A 16272-nucleotide genomic window follows, 5' to 3' on the forward strand; every position below is an offset into this window, starting at 1 on the left:
GTCTCTCTCTCTCTCAAATAAATTAATAAAATATATATATTTTTAAAAACCCAGAGGAATATATTCACACAACAAAGGTTTGCATTCTTACATCTTGGAATTCACTTTCCTCTTCGGTGACTCCTGAGTGCTGTTAACCCAACTAAGCTACTTTCGCCAACCTCGCCTTCCAGGTAACCCTCCAGGCCCAGCTTCTCCATCTTGGTGCTCTTGGTGTGGTGGGCTGGGTACATTTCTGTTGTGAGGGCTTGTCCTAGTGGTCACCCCACCCTCTGCCCACTAGATGCCAGTTGCCTCCTTGTTCCCTGAGTGACAAGAAAACGATGACTCCCGACATTGTCCGCAGCCCCTCTTCCCCACGTGAGAGCCGTGGCCCTCCACCAGCAGGAGCTCATACCTTTTCTCTTTCTGCCCACAAGGTCCTGGGTTGGAATACTGAGCTTTTACTACAGGTTTGGAGACAGCAAATGCCAGCTGTTATCAACAGTGACACAAAACTGCGTCAAGACATGAACATGTGTGTGGTTTACTCAACTGTTCCTTGGATTTCCCTGCAAGTCCAGGGAAAGAGATTTCCTCGGAAATTCCCAGGCTGATCTTTGGAGTAAAGGCCACATGTCCCCAGAGGAGCAACCTCAAGAACACCTAGACTGCTCCCCAAGCACTTGATCAGGAACCAGCACGAGAGAGTGTTTCCTACCCACGAAGGTCCATTTCAGATTGTCATTTTTGGTAAAGAACTTTCATACTCACCATTGATCGAAACCAGGAAATTTTACCTTTCTAGGAGAAACATCACCTTCCTCGGGCTTTTCCTCTGGGACTCCACTGGGACCAATACAATGGATATGATGGGACAAGACCCTGACTCCTCCAAAAAACAGTGATCGGATGAGGAGGGAGATTCTCTCCCTAGAAGCCCTGCCACCCTGTGCTGCGTCCTGGAAAAAGACGTTGTAAATGCTGGGTCACTTTCTTGGACCTTCCAGAAGAAACCGGGGAGCCAGTCCCCGGTAGGCAGAGCACTGCCGCTACACGAATGGAGCAGAGCATTGTTTCCAAATGTCTTCTGGTTTGCATCAAAGTTTGTTCACTGTCCAGATGCAAGTGTTTACCGTCGTTACATATGCCAGCAGAGTGGGTTAGCACTTGAATTATCACCAAATACCCCAAATCCTATGAAGATAAAGTTTACGAAGATGGGCCTGTCCCGATCTGGAGTATCTTGAGTCTCTGGCATTACAAGGCCTCCAATTATTTCCATTTATCATTTGGGGAATGTTACACTGATACATAGAAAACGACCTGCTAACTTTAGAAAACATAAATTCCAAATTCTCCCTCTTTTTTTTTTTTTTTTGCTTCCAAATAGGGTTAATCACTTTCAGACACACAGTCCTGCTGCCTTGAAGCTTGTGTTCTTTGATTTGGTTCCTTAGCTGATGCAGGAAATGGGCATTGTTTAACGGAAAGACCGATATGGACATTATTTTTCCCTTTCTTTCATTTTTAAAATAATATATTTCATGTTTGAAATAGCAAACATGCTGAAGCCATTAGGAGCTAAATTACTCAAATGCTTTTCAAATAAACTGCTCAGGGGGCTTTGATCCTGTTAGCGAACAGCTCAAAGACAGGGAGGGCGCTTAGCCGCCTCTGACCTCCCTGAGGCAGCTTGTGCCAGAGCGTCACATGTACGGTTGCCTTGAGCCAGGCTGGGAGCACAAGACAATTAAGAAGCTCAGGAAGGAATCCTCAAGCTGCTTCATAAGCCTGACGTTGAGGGAGGAAGACAAGGCTGCCCAGCTCCCATTTTGGATGCTGCTGCTGATTTAGTTTGCTGGCTTAACAAAGTTCTATTCATCAAGGTAAAATAATCTCATTTTTGAAGCGCACTCGGAGCAACCTCGAAACCTGGGTCCAACAGCAGTCTCCAGAAGCAGAGCCCAACGCACCTGCTGCCCTCCGTCCTCGGGTCCCTCTGCTCCGTATTCCCTCTGCCCCCCCGTCCTCGGGTCCCTCTGCTCTGTGTCCCCTCTGCCCTCCATCTTCGGGTCCCTCTGCTCCGTGTCCCCTCTGCCCTCACGCTGCCCAGTGCCCCTGCATACTGCCTTTATCCTGAACCCCATCCTGGACAGCACCCCGATCCTTCATGCCCTCTGCATCCCCTTGCTCTCATCCACACTGAGGAGCAGTGGGCCCATTTCTGAGGCTCTCCAAGTATTTTACCCTATACACAGTCTCTGAAAATCCTCAATTAAAGTTGAGAGCACCCCCCCCCGTCCCCATGCAGGGGAGCCGCAAACCAACACAGCAGTGGGGTGAACGGGCTGTGGTCATGGGTGCTGTCATCTGCGTCCTCTACCTTGGCGTGAAATGCTCGGTGCCGTCCCGGAGTGGGGACAGCGCCGTCCTCACATGGTGCCCACCCCCTCCCCACGGGCACTGTGTCCCCCTGAGGGTATTTGGTCACCTGTCTCTTATGAAGCAAACGTGAAACTGTGTTGGGGGAGAGTGACAGGGACTGTGTAACTCAGCCATCTGCTGTTTTATCTCAGCTCCCAGCAGCTCTGTAATGAATATTTCTGTATGCATGTTTCTGACTGATAATCAAACTCAGAACAAGTCCTAATTGGGTTTTCCAGTGCATAGAGAAGTGTCTATATTAGCTTGGCAGATGTCCCACTAATGTTAAATTAAAAGTACAAATATAGCAAGCTTTAAAAACAAAAGCCTACTTTGGATGGGTCTTAAACGTATACAGATAACGGAATTCATGGGTGCTCACATGTTCAGAGGGTATTTAAATGTGGTCTGTCCAAAAAAAAAAAAAAAAAAAGGAAAAGTCAGCAAAATGCCTGCAAGGGGGTATCATATCTGATGACTAAAGGAAGATGTTAACTGGGGTATTTTAACTTGTACCCAGAGAGCTGGGAAGATGAAAAGTAATCAGAAATTCGAGGGGAAAAAAAAAATCACTGGTTACATGGAACCGAACTACTTCCTCACTGTGTCTGTCACTGTTCTTTAATCACTAATGTGATTCATCAACCTCTTGCTTTGTCTTCCACGGCAAGAAGGTTTTCTTAGGGAACACTGTTTCAGGAGTCTAGGGTCATCAGAAGAAAAGGACATAAAAATCACCGTTCGCCTTTTGCAGAACCTCACTATAACACCTGTGATGCTCGAATATGTCAACCTGTTGGCACCCTCGTCTCCGGCACCAGAAAAGAAGGAAATACTGTAAATTGTGTTATGTGCCATGCCTAGTGCACTGGCTGGCTGGTGGTGGTATGTCCTCGAAACAGGTTTGCTGAAAATCAAGTGATTAGGTGGGGCCCAGAGCATTTTTAGGGCAGTGAAATCGCTCTGTATATTATAATGGTAAATGCATGTGTTAGACGTTTGCCCAAACCCACAGAATGTGCAACATCGGGAGGCAGGGCTGAAGTAAACCACAAACTCTGGGGTGTTTACAGGGCGTGGATGCAGGTCTATCGCCTGTGACGGGTGTTGACCCTGGGGGAGGCTGCACACGTGGCGGGGGGCAGCGGGCGCATGAGAAATCTGTGCCTTCCCTCCCTTTGCTGTGAGCCGAGACATGCTCTGAAAAAAATCTTCATAAAAAATACAGCACTGAAAACATTTGAATTAACAAATTAAAACAGATAAATTCATTTCCATAATTTATTAAATTTTGAAAAGTCTGAAACAGCAGGTGTTTTTTTTTTTAATGTATTTATTTATTCATGAGAGATACACAGACAGAGGCAGAGACACAGGCAGCGGGAGAACCAGGCTCCATGCAGGGAGCCCGATGTGGGACTCGATCCTGGGACTCCAGGATCACGCCCTGGGCCAAAGGCAGACGCTCAACCTCTGAGCCACCCAGGTGCCCCAGCAGGTCTGTTTTTTTAATGAACAAGGTGAATTATCAGGCCTCATGGAATCTTCGAAGGCACATAGATGGTCTACTGTTCTCCTTTCGGGAGCGTGTACGTGGAGACCCCAGAGCATCGGAGGTCAGTCCCCGGTCTCCCAGGGTGGCACAAAACCCCTCTGCTTGACCCCCAGCCCAGGGCTGCTTCTCACATCTGTGTCTTCCCTGGGCTACGTCGGGCTGCACAGGGACATGTCCCCAGATGCCTGCCATTCTTGCCCCCCAGCTTCCCTCTCCAGGGCAGGTCAGTCCTAAAGAGAAGAGAGTTGTCCTTTGTCTTTTCTGCATCTTGAGCTCAAATAGTTCTGTGTCATCAGCTCCCTGAATCTTCTACTAACAAGAACCATTGTCTCATTTTCACCCCAAATGGTCAGAAAACAGAAACAGATGCCCGTCAGCAAGGCGCCCAGGCCATCGTGCCTCTGCCCCACTGGCCCCCGCGGCCCCCTCACACATCCCGGGCTGGGCTCAGCACCTTGAGGGAAGGGGGCACCTGGCTCTTTGGTGCCTTAATAACTCCTTCACTGATAAACCTAAACTTATTGATCTTCAGGTGGGCCCGAGGAAAGTAATGACAGAGGAATGAAGAAGAAGGAGGTCGTAAGAGGGTCGGCGCAGGGTTAGGGGGGCAGCCCCCAGCACAGGGCAGCTCACTGAGCACTGCTGCGGCCGGTTTGGGTCACACGGACTAGACTTTGGTCTTCGGTTTCCATAACTGCAAATGGACGTACCTAGACACTCTCCTTGAAAGCCTTCTTTCTGATGATAGATTTAATTTGATGAGATGATTTCCATCATTGCTTCCACTGGAAACCGACCGATGCCTTGTCTTTATTCTGCAGACTTTTAGGATGCTTTAAGAGCACGCGTATGATTCTCCCGCCTTTTATGAAGTCTCTGTATGTGATTGCTGAGCAAACGTTCTAGAATCTAATAGTATCAATATGAAAGTGAGCTTAAACCTCTTTTTTATCACCAAGAACAGACGACTTCTTGGGGGGTTGTTATAAAAGGATCCCAAATGGTGTCCCAAATCACCCCCACAAGGAACATGAATCTTTAGGAAGAGTTCACAGAACTTCTCAAATTAACGGCGTGGACAGGGCCCGGCTACGGCCCGCATGGGGGGCGCAGACTAAAGACCCCGGGCAGCTCTGCAGCAATGCCTTCTCCGTCCTCAGAGGGCACATAGAAGCCCCTCTGTCACCGTCCTCTCCCTCAGACCAACTATTCATTCCCAGCGCGGGCCTCCAACGCCCGTCATCAGATCCCCTGCACGGCTGCGCTCCTGGACTCGGCGGCCTTGGTGGGGAGCAGAGGCGGCGCTGACGCAGAGCTGCTGCTGGAGGCCGCTTAGCACCCCGGCTTCCCCGCTGGGAGCTTTTCCTTATCAGCGTCTCCCACCCACATCTAACTCAGACTGACCCATTTCAGAAGATAAAACCTTGCCCAGATCAGCTCTGTGAATGGGATTCCTAGATGAAAGCTCACTCGAATTTTCTGACATTTATAGGAGGTCGACCTGCGGAGAAGTTGGCTCAAGGAGGCCCGGAAGCCTCTCGACCCGCAGAGATAAATGACATATTGTTGGAGAAACCTCGGAGGACAGGGATCATTTTGTGACAGGCTGGTCCATGGGGGAAGAGCCAGCTATTGGGCGGTGGCAAAGGCGACGAGCCCATCTCTGTGTCCCGTGGCTGCAGCAGGGGCCCAGTGGGGCCTGCGTCCCCCAAGCTGCTCTGCTGGCCTCAAACCCTCCACTTCCCGGGACCTGCGGGGAAATCACCGGCTTCGCCTGGAGCGCCGGGTGGCCGGGGACCCGCTGCCCTGAGGACGGAGGGAGGGCAAGCCCAGGTCTCCCGCGCCCCAAGCCGCGATTGCAAGGAGCCCGCCCTATGCGTTCGGGACAAGCCAGCGCACCCCTGCGAAGCGCCACGCCAGCGAAGCCCTTGGGGGCTGGGCCCGTGAGGTTTTGTCTACGTCGGGGCTGGTGTTTGTGCAGCCTGAGCCTGTGGACAGCCGTCCACCCCCGGGCTGTGCCGATGGACAAGCTCGGCATCTGGGGACCTCCACCCCTGCCCTCGGCATCTCCCCGGTCCCTGATCCCCGCCCGATGCTACTCCAGGGCCTCGTCCTCACGGCTGGCACACTTGCGGCACATAGGTGAACTTCAAAGCTGCTGTGGCCTTTTCACCCCCAGAACACCTAAGTAGGGACAGCTCCCTGGCACAGGCATGCAGGTGCCACCTGGACACACTCATGGGGTCAGCTCCCTGGCATGGGGATACAGGTGTCGCCTGGACACACTCACGGGGACAGCTCCCTGGCACAACATGCAGGTGCCACCTGGACACACTCACGGGGTCAGCTCCCTGGCACGGGGACGCAGGTGCTGTCCAGACACACTCAGGCTTATGGGGTGGATGCCGGGAGGACGCAGAGCCTCGGCCTTCTTTCTGCTCCCAACCCGCGGCACTGATGCGCCTTCTTCCACTGTCTCAATGGGGCCCCTGCCTGGACGGGTCTCCTCGCCGCCCGCCTGCCTGCGTCATCACTGTCCTACAAACCAGCGTCCTCTTCTGAGCCACGCAGGTCGGGAGTGAGGTGAGCAAGGTCAGGGCAGAGAGCGCCCTACTTGGTCTTTGGAGAAATTCCACAGGATTCCCCGCGGCTCAGTGCAGCAAGGAGAGGGCTGGCCAGCAGGACCCCGCTGTTGACTGGGTTGGAGAAAGATGCCCAGTCATACCAGAAATAGGGAAACCTCGCCATTGCTGGATCTTCCAAGAATTAGGAGTATGCGTTTATTCAAGAACCATTTAACGGGGATCCTATGTCATCAACAATGTGCTCTCAAAAATATGCTCATTCAGAAACCATTCAACAGGGAACCTACGTCATCAACAATTACTCATTGACTCCTGACTATCACCCTAAAATACAAAGTACTGTGCCTCAGTTCACTCTCAGAAGATCGTGCTGTCAGGCTGACGAGGTCTGTCTGTCCGGGTGGAGACGGGTACAGAGCATAGCATATGCCTGAGGTGGACAAACCAGTTGGAAGGCCAGGGACCTTCTACTAGTACTTTTTAAAAATTGCATTGGTCTCAAAGACCTCACATAACAAGCATGTATCACATCCACCCACAGAGATTCTAGGTAGTGTCCATAAATACCCCAAATCCCACTATTTCTCAGTCTTACTTTTCATTGGATTCTTTAAAAGCTTCTCAGTATAAGTGCACATTCTCATAAGAAAACCGCAGAACATTGAGACCCAAAGCGTTATCGCTTCCCCAAAAGAAAGTGCTCCCTTCCAGAAAGTGCTGGGACAGTGAGCATTAACTGGGGTCATAGGCCGTGGAGGGCGCCCTGAGCATAGGCAAGGGAGAGAGAGGGAGGCGTGGCCGAGCATCCCATCTCCTTGGACATTTGCTCCCCCTGGGGGCCAGGCTGAGGTCGACCGCCCGGGGACCCCCACTTTCAGGTTGTCCTGACCACAGCGAGCACACTTGATGGCAAATGCTTACAGCCTGTCAAAGGTGACCTTCAGAACCCTGGGCCTGGCTCCGGACCCCTGGCACCCGCCTGTGAAGGCGTGCAAGTGCCCCTGCTGTTTCACTCCCTGGTTTCGTCCTGGTTTCAGGGCACTCAGGGTCTCCAGGTCTCTGTTCGGTCCCAAGTCTCTGGCACATCGGCAGATGCTCCTCATGACTTATATGGGATAAACCAAACTTTTTTTTTCTCTCTCTCTCTTCCAAAGCACTGGTTCAAAACCCATGTGCATCTCCATGTAGTCAGAGTCCATATTTAGAAATTATTTTACATATGGAGTTCTGGAGTATCGTTGTTCGGGCGTTAGAAGGAGATGCCAAAAACCAGAGCTCAGATTCAAGCGTGTGCTTCAGAAAATCCTCGCTCCACGGGTCCTGACGGGCCGCATGCAAATGTACTCGCTGCCCATTACCAACACGAGACGATTCCCACTCAGGATGTGCTTCCTGGAGCCGTTTCTGGTCGGTGGTCACATTCAGCGTCCTTTCTGTCCCCAGCCGGGGTAAACCCCAGCAGTAGACAGCCCTCCAGCCCCAGGTCTTCAGACACAGAGATCACAAACTCAAGTCCATGCTTGCGAAAGGAAATCCCCTCGCCTTCCCCAATGTGGCAGTTTTTACATTTTCACTACAATCTCTGAAGTGTTATTTCAGCAAGGAAATATGCTCCTTGCCTAGTCTTCGATGCTTCTCGAAGCTTGGTTTCAGGCCACACTGTCGTGAAGCTGAGGGTCCTTCCACGTGAGACAAAGTGAGCTTAGCTCCAGCGTGACTAGACTCATCTCTGCAGCAGCAGATGGGAGCTGCCCATATTGCCTGGACGCCAGCATTGGGCTTTTGTTTTTCTTTTTGTTTTTTTTGCTTTTGTTTTTGGTTTTTTTTTTTTTTCATTTTAAAGAATGAATCACTTAATTAAAGACAGATCTTACTTTATTGTGGGTATTTTGCTTAATGTATCTTATTTTGTTAATTTAAATTCAATTAGCCAACATATAGTGTATCCTTAGTTTCACAGATGGAGCTCAGTGATTGACCAGTTCAGTATAACACCCAGTGCTCATCCCGTCACGTGCCCTCCTTCACGTCCATCACCCAGTGACCCCATCCCCCACCCCTCTCCTCAGCGACCCTCAGTTTGTTTCCTAGAGCTAAAAGTCTCTTATGGTTTGTCTCCATCTCGGATTTTTTCCCAGTTTTCCCTCTCTTCTGCTATGATCCTCTGTTCTGTTTCTTATATTCCACATATGAGTGAAACCATATAATTGTTTTTCTCTGATCGACTTATTTCTCTCAGCATAATACCCTCCAGTTCCTTGCATGTTGATATCTTAAAATGTATTTCAAGGTTATCTCGTGTCTGTCATTTAATTAGCAACTTCTATAACATCACACAACTCCTGACTTGAATCCCAGAGGATAGGACAGCGAAGGAAATCTGTATCTATTGAAAATGAGATAACACACCCATCCTTGACCTGTTTTTGACCAGAGTCATGGAGTTTTAGGATTTCAGAGCCAGACGGGATGTCAGAGATGGCACTGTCCTCAACTCTGAGATTCTCTGCTGCTCCCTCACCGCGTGGTGGCACGATAGCATTGATCTACTAAGTAAGCAATCATTTGTTTGGCTTCACAATTTTTGTAAGAATAAAACATGGGCAGTCAAAGCCCTTTGTGGTCCAGAGACAACTGTGGTGGGTGTAGGGGTAGAGGCTCAGGAGCCCGGGCCTCGCTGAGTGGGTGCTGGCCCGGAGTCCTCACCCTGTACCCTGCTCACCTGTAGGGTCAGGCACTGTGCTAGGCACTGACCCAAGTGCTTTCCTTTGCCTTTCTAGGCCTAACCTCCCTCTCTGTACAATGGTGACTCCCATGAGAATTCAATTTTGTAAAAAGAAAAAAAGAAAAGAAGAAAAGAAAAGAAAAGAAAAAAAAAAAAAGAAAAAATAAAAGTGCCTGAAAGATAGCAGACACCTGAAACGTTGGGTCCTCATCACACTGGGTGAAGAGGATTCCAGGCAAAACCAAACACGAGCTAGTTGACTTCTCTTTGCGGTCTGATTCCATGTGGGATCTTTCTTAGTCCTGAAATGCCTTGCACAGTGTGAGGACATCAGAGTCCCAGGTTGGGACCAGGTCTGCTCTAACCTGGGTTTGTCCATGAGGGCCAGGCAGCACAGAGAAGCTCAGAGAAGTCAGATGGGTCCCCTGGACCATGCAGCACCCAGATACAGCAAACAGGAGCAGCACCCGGGTGTCCTGGCTCCAGGCGACAACCCGCCTATGACAGGACAGCAGCAAGTACTCTCCGTCCTGTGGTTCGTTTTCAAATTAGGAGTCATACACCTTTAATGCTCTTAAAGGTAACAGGGAAGAGTAAGATGGACACGTTCACTATGGAAGCATGTATTAAGCAAATTTAGCATTTAACTGGTGTATGACACCTTAGATCTTTTTTTTTAATATTTTATTTATTTATTCATGAGAGACACAGAGAGAGAGAGGCAGAGACATGGGCAGAGAAGCAGACTTCATGCAGGGAACCTGACATGGGACTCGATCCTAGGACTCTGGGATCACGCCCTGGGCTGAAGACAGACACTTAACCACTGAGCCACCCTGGCAGCCCTGGAACATTAGATCTTAAGACAGGAGTAGCCCAAGGCCCCTGGAAGTAGCAGGCATTCCTGCGAGACTGTTTCAGGCTTATTTTCCTTCTCTGCTGTTGTCCTACTTCTGAAGCCCACTGTGGTCGGAGGGTGCTTTCCCCCAGGTAGGGGGTCTCTCCCCAGCCCATTGAAAGATTCTGTCCCAGCCATCACTCTGTCCTCAGGCCCAGAAACATGGGCAGCTGACTCCCAGCGGTCCCACAGGTGGATGTTTCTCCCTGGCCCTCCTCTGATTCATCGGCCTAGGCCTGCCTCCTTGCCCTGCTGTTTCTTATGCAGTATTGAATATTTAGGGCTCACATCAGTGTTTGGGTTGAGTTTTTGTTTCTGTGTGTGTGTATCTTGCTTTCTCTTGAGTTGGTCTTCTCCATGATGTTGTAGGATCAGTGGTGAGGGTGGAAGTTGCTCGTGAGAAGCCAGAATTTGATAGAACTTATTGGACGTAAGCACAGAGTGTCATAAGCTGGAGGGTTTCTTGGCTGCTAGTTAGTTTCCTGAGAGACAAGAGGCATCGAGGAGCACCAGCCACCACCCCATGCAAGCTCCATCGCTGAGGTAAAATGTAATTGAGAGCTTCTACCTCAGAAGACCTCTTTCATTCTTTCTTTACTACGTCATTCCAAAAAGGGAGTTGGCATAATGATATATACATTGGCTTAAAAAACAACAAAATCCACAAACAGGCCAAGAGTCAGAGCTACTGACATTAAAGGAATGACATTTGACAATCTAGGGAAAAGGTGTCAAGCTCTAGTCCCCTTCATAAAAATTAATTGCAGCCAACATTAGCTGGAGAAGGAGCCACCCTTCTGATCGGCACCGGGAGAAAGCAGGGGCCATAGGCTGCAGATGCCTGGACTTGGCATGGCGGCCACAGGGATGGATGGACAAGTGGTTGGGTCTGCCCAGCAGGTGATGACCCCCAGGCTGAGCTCCACCATGACCCCCGCAAGGTCCCTAAGGGGCTTGTCCAATGGAGAAACAGGATCTTCAGAGGCCAGTAGAAACCATTCCCATAAATGCACTGATCAATAGAAATGCCAAAAATCTGGAATCTAGAGTCAAATGTTGAGAATGACCTGGAACGTTGTCTGTCATCCTCACATGGGCTACATTGGAGGAATTGTGATGAAAGGAATCAGATTATGATTCAACCGTCCTGGGAGACCTAGACTGATAGAAAAATAAAAATCACAAAGCAGACACTCCATTAAAAACCTGCATTTGCAGAACACATTACAAATCCAATGGCAGTTGGTTTACCTCGAGCTGTGCAGTCAGTTGGACAGGTAGTGTTCACGGATCTGGCCGCTGAGAACCATGGTGCAGAAGGTGAACTGCAAGCCCCACACCTGGTGGCTCAGAGGCCACACGGCGCTGTGCAGTGCACTCAGACCCCAGCACTGGGCATTCGCATGGGCTCTCATGGGCTCCCAGGGCTCCCAGGGCTCTCATGCGACTGCATGACTGCCACCTGCCACCTGGGGTTTCAGAGATTCAGTTCTCTCAGGGCAATATAATATCTACACTGTGATGTCATCTTGAGATGAAGACTTAACGTACATAAAGCATCTTTCACACTATTTGCATTTGATAAAGTGATGTTGCTGTCATCATTTTTATTTATGCCCCACTGGAACTATATCTGAACCTCCAGACTCCCAGCTTCACAGTTTTCCTAATTACTATGCCTCTACCTGTTAAACCATACTGTGTCTTGGTCACACACCCTGAGCAGACCCATATCTGGATCCTGGCACTTTGCACACAAAAGGCTGCTCAGTCCTCACACGATCCCCCACTCCCGACGTGGACATTGTGCCTATAATCACTGATCTGCTGGAAGAGGTGCCATGGCTTTGCCAGTAAGAATCTAAGTCCTTAAGTCGAGGACTATGCTACCCTGTGAATTCAGACCCCATCTTCAGAGTCCCTCCCACGCATACCTGGTGCTTCCCGAGTACCTGTCGTTTGTGCAAGAAATGATGAGCTGAGCCCGGGATCCTCATCTGGAGGACTCATCCCACTGCCATTATGACTTGCTGCCTCTCCCAGTAAATGCCGGCTTTGGGTCTCAGCCTGGGGGCAAGTCCTCATCCCTTGTGAGGCTTTCCTACAGGGCTGTGGGGTCCCGCCCAGACCCACTGCATGTGGAATGAGGCATGTGCATGTTTCCCCACCAGAGAGATGACGCACGGCTGTGGGGACACCCACCAGGACGCCACAAAGACACAACTTCCTCCGGAACCGCATCCAAGAGGACCCACACAAGATTCAGGGCCTCCCACCAAGTAGTCCGCCTTCTGGGGTGTCATTGCCCTTTTATTTTCAATCATGAGAACTGGGTTTTTTGGTGTCATTTGGATCCTGATCAAACAACTTTCTTAGAGAGCCTTCCTAAGAAGTAGCATTTCTCCTTAAGTTTCTAAAAATTTATTATTTGTCTTATGGGATGGTGATGGAGCTGCCCCTGTCTGGTTCCTGAGTTTCATTCCTCATTATTTTCTCCCCTTTAGAATCTCTGAAAAAATAATAAGCAAAACAAGAATGTACCTGTCTGTGATTTATTCAAGGCAGTAAGACTTCTCCACATCCAGAATGAGGCCTCCTTTGCCCCAGGGAAACGGGCCACATCCAAGTGCACGGACCAGTTCAAGGACAAATGCTCTGAAAAGATGTCTCTGTGGGTTTTCGAGATGGCAGCCTAGCGCAGGTCCCCGAATTCAGGTATAAAACCTCTGCCCTGGTGTTCTCACCTCTAAGCAGCTGTCTGGACCCCAGGATCTCCTGAGGAAAGAGGCACCACCTGTCCTGAAATTTGAGGATGCTTCTAAAGTCATCCAAGACTTCACCTAGACAGGGGACAAAGGCAACAAGGGCAAGGTTTTTAGCCCCAACTTTTTTGTTGTTTTCAAAAGCGTGAGGCTTTTTTGAAAATAGATCTTAAAAACTACACTAAGAAACTAGAAACCCTGACATGTGATAAAAGCAATCTTTTTTTTTTTTTTTTTTTTTTTCGCAAATCCTACGATCTGTTACTGCCAGTTTGAGTATTTTTCCATCACTGGAATCCCCTTGTGTGTCCAGAGTGAAATGCAGACAGAGAGAACACCACCGGAACCTCATCTAAGACATGTGGCCCAGTATTAAAACGCAGACTGTCATTCTGGTTCTAAGAAGCTAGTACATCATGTGACCTTGGCTAAGTCACGATTTCTTATAAATCACGGATGAAATCCCTCTACACCATCAGTGACCTACCACTTGTAAGTGTAAGCGGAAGAAATCACAAATGCTACGGGAATTTAAATAACAGAAAATTAAAAAAAAAACATATATATACACACACACATATTAAAAGTGAGGCAACCTAGCTCAAAATGAGAGTGAAAGTCAAATCTCAATTGGACTTCTTTCCCAAAAATTCTTTAACTTGAGAGATACCGCAGGTTTCTTGTGAATACAGTATTCACAAGATACGTAGTTTAAGAATGAATTTTTTTCTTCCCCTAGACAGTCTATTGTAAAAGGCATTTTATTATTTCAAATGCACATTTTGTTATTGCTATAGCTTTTTTAGAAAAATCAGAGATTTTCAGTAGGCAGTGTGGGAAGCATGTAGCTCCCTTCCTCCGGCAGAGTAAAGAATATTCCAAAATTGGCTTCTCTATAGATGCAATACAAAAAGTGGCAAAAATTGTCAATATCGATATTCTCAGATCTCGGGGTGTTAACAGAAGTCTTGTAACAATCCAAGGGAGTTTTATTGAAGAAAAATGATGTGCTTCTTCAAACATCCTTCCTGCCTCATTCACTCGCCTCTTTCCGAGACTCCTGTTATGTGTGTTCGTTGAGTATAGAGCTGTTTTGGTTGAGAGTATTTTACTTCCCGTACTTTAAAAATTTGGCTTCACCGTATCCCCTTCATTATTTCTAACAAGAAATTTGCCATCATCTGTACTTTCTTCTCTGCTTGAATGAAGTGCATATGTATTTTTTTTTCCCCTCTGACTGCTTTTTAATATACTGTTTTTCTCACTGGTCTTTGGGCAATTTGATTATAACCTCTCTCAGCTTGGTTTTCTTTATGTATCTTGTCCTGGGGTTCATTGGATTTCTTGGATCTACAGTTTTCACCAATTCCAGACAGTTCGGTCTTTAATTATTCATATAGTTTTGTCCGTCCTCCCCCTCTTGCCTCTCCTTTGGTGTCACCAACCCTTCGCCCATTGGGTCATTTAGCACTTGCCCACTGCTCCCCAGAGCTAATTCCATGTTTTCAACTTTCCTTTTTTTCTGTTGTTGCTTAACTTTGAATAGTGGCTTTGCTATGTCTTCAAGGTCAATATTTATTTTGCCTGATTTGCTGGTAATCCCATCCGGTGTATTTTTGTCTCAAACATCATGGTTTTCTGTCTCAAGGTTCAATATGGTTCTCCTTCATACCTACCATGTCTCCACTGAAAAGGAACTGAAGCTCAGACCCTAGAGTTGGGAGCACTTGGGGAAGACGGTCGTTCAGGGCTTATTTTGTACCGTGTATATGGATACAGACATCCATACCCAACGGGCTTTCAACAGTGGTGGTCTGAGGACTCGACACTCCTGCTGAGGGGTTGGGCAGGATCGGGCTGCAGACACACATGAGGAGCTCAGATGGCTGCTGTCGCAGCTCATGCCCTCGTTTCCAGGGAAGGATTGGATGGCCGTGACTTCTGGGCAAACCCAGATCCTGTCTCCTGGCTGCCCACTCTCTCATTCTTCCTTACTGAGCCAAGTCCTTTGGCCCGGGTGGTGGCTAGACGTGGCTTTCAGCATAGATAGGCATGGAGGGATCTGGAGGAATGAGTGACACATGGTGACTGTGCTGAACATCATGCCTTGAAATTGCTGGGTGTCTGTGCCCTGGTCTCTCCCCGTATGTTCTCCTTCTTTTTTGTTTTTTTCTTTTCTTCCCAGAAATCCAGCATCTAATTACTGAAGTAAGGTCATAAAAAGCTTCATTGGTCCTTGGCACTGGTTTCAGAGTATGGGATATTGTGTTCAGTTGCCATTTCTTTTGCTTATTCCTTGGTGATTTTCCTCAGTCCATCCGATGGAATTTTCTGTGTTGGCACCAGAATCATTAAGAATGAGTTGTTGCCTCTGACACGCAGGGTGAGTTGAGTTGGTGGGAGTGGTCCATGTGCTCAAAGCTGGCCTTGTCACTGATGCAACAGGTAGCAAGAGGGCTGTCAGCCCTGCCGCCGTGCTCTCCACCCGCGTGGCACAGAGGTCCCCCTGCCGGGCTGTTTCCAGGACTGGAGCAGAAGCTGCTGGAGCCTCCAACTGCTAAGAACACTCAAATCACTGTCACCATCAGCTGGTGGGGACTGGGAAGGGGCCAGCAAGACAGTGAGTATCCCCTGGGGTCCCCGCGTGGGGGCACACCCTGGTGGGCCACATCCTCAGGAACCCCTCCAGGCTCTCACAGCACAGAGCTCAGAGGGGTCTACATATTTGGTTTTAAATAAAAAATGTCATTTCCTTCCAATATGTGTGTGGAGACTTCTTTTGTCCTTAAATTTTGCTGTGCTCTCTAAACCTTCCATGGGATCCCTGGGTGGCGCAGCAGTTTGGCGCCTGCCTTTGGCCCAGGGCGCGATCCTGGAGACCCGGGATCGAATCCCACGTCAGGCTCCCGGTGCATGGAGCCTGCTTCTCCCTCTGTCTATGTCTCTGCCTCTCTCTCTCTCTCTGTGTGACTATCATAAATAAATAAAAATTAAAAAAAATAAAAAATAAAATAAAATAAAAATTAAAAAAAATAAACCTTCCATAATGTTATATGTGAATTTAGCAATGGAAAAAATGAAACTATGTTATATATAATATCTGTTTTCTTAACTCAGATTCCACAGATTGATTACGCCTTCCTTAAATAGAAAGAAAATAGTTTTGCCCCCAAATTGCTTTATTTGGAAATGAAACCACTAATTTATTTGGATTTCTTGCCTTTTGACTAATTATTTTGTCTTTATCTCCAACTCTTATCCTGGATATGTCTTTTTAAGATTATTTATTTATTTATTTATTTATTTATTTATTTATTTATTTGAGAGGGAGAGAGCGAGTG

This window comes from Canis lupus, chromosome 17 (genome assembly GCF_003254725.2).
Source record: "Canis lupus dingo isolate Sandy chromosome 17, ASM325472v2, whole genome shotgun sequence".
Lineage (NCBI taxonomy): Eukaryota > Metazoa > Chordata > Mammalia > Carnivora > Canidae > Canis > Canis lupus.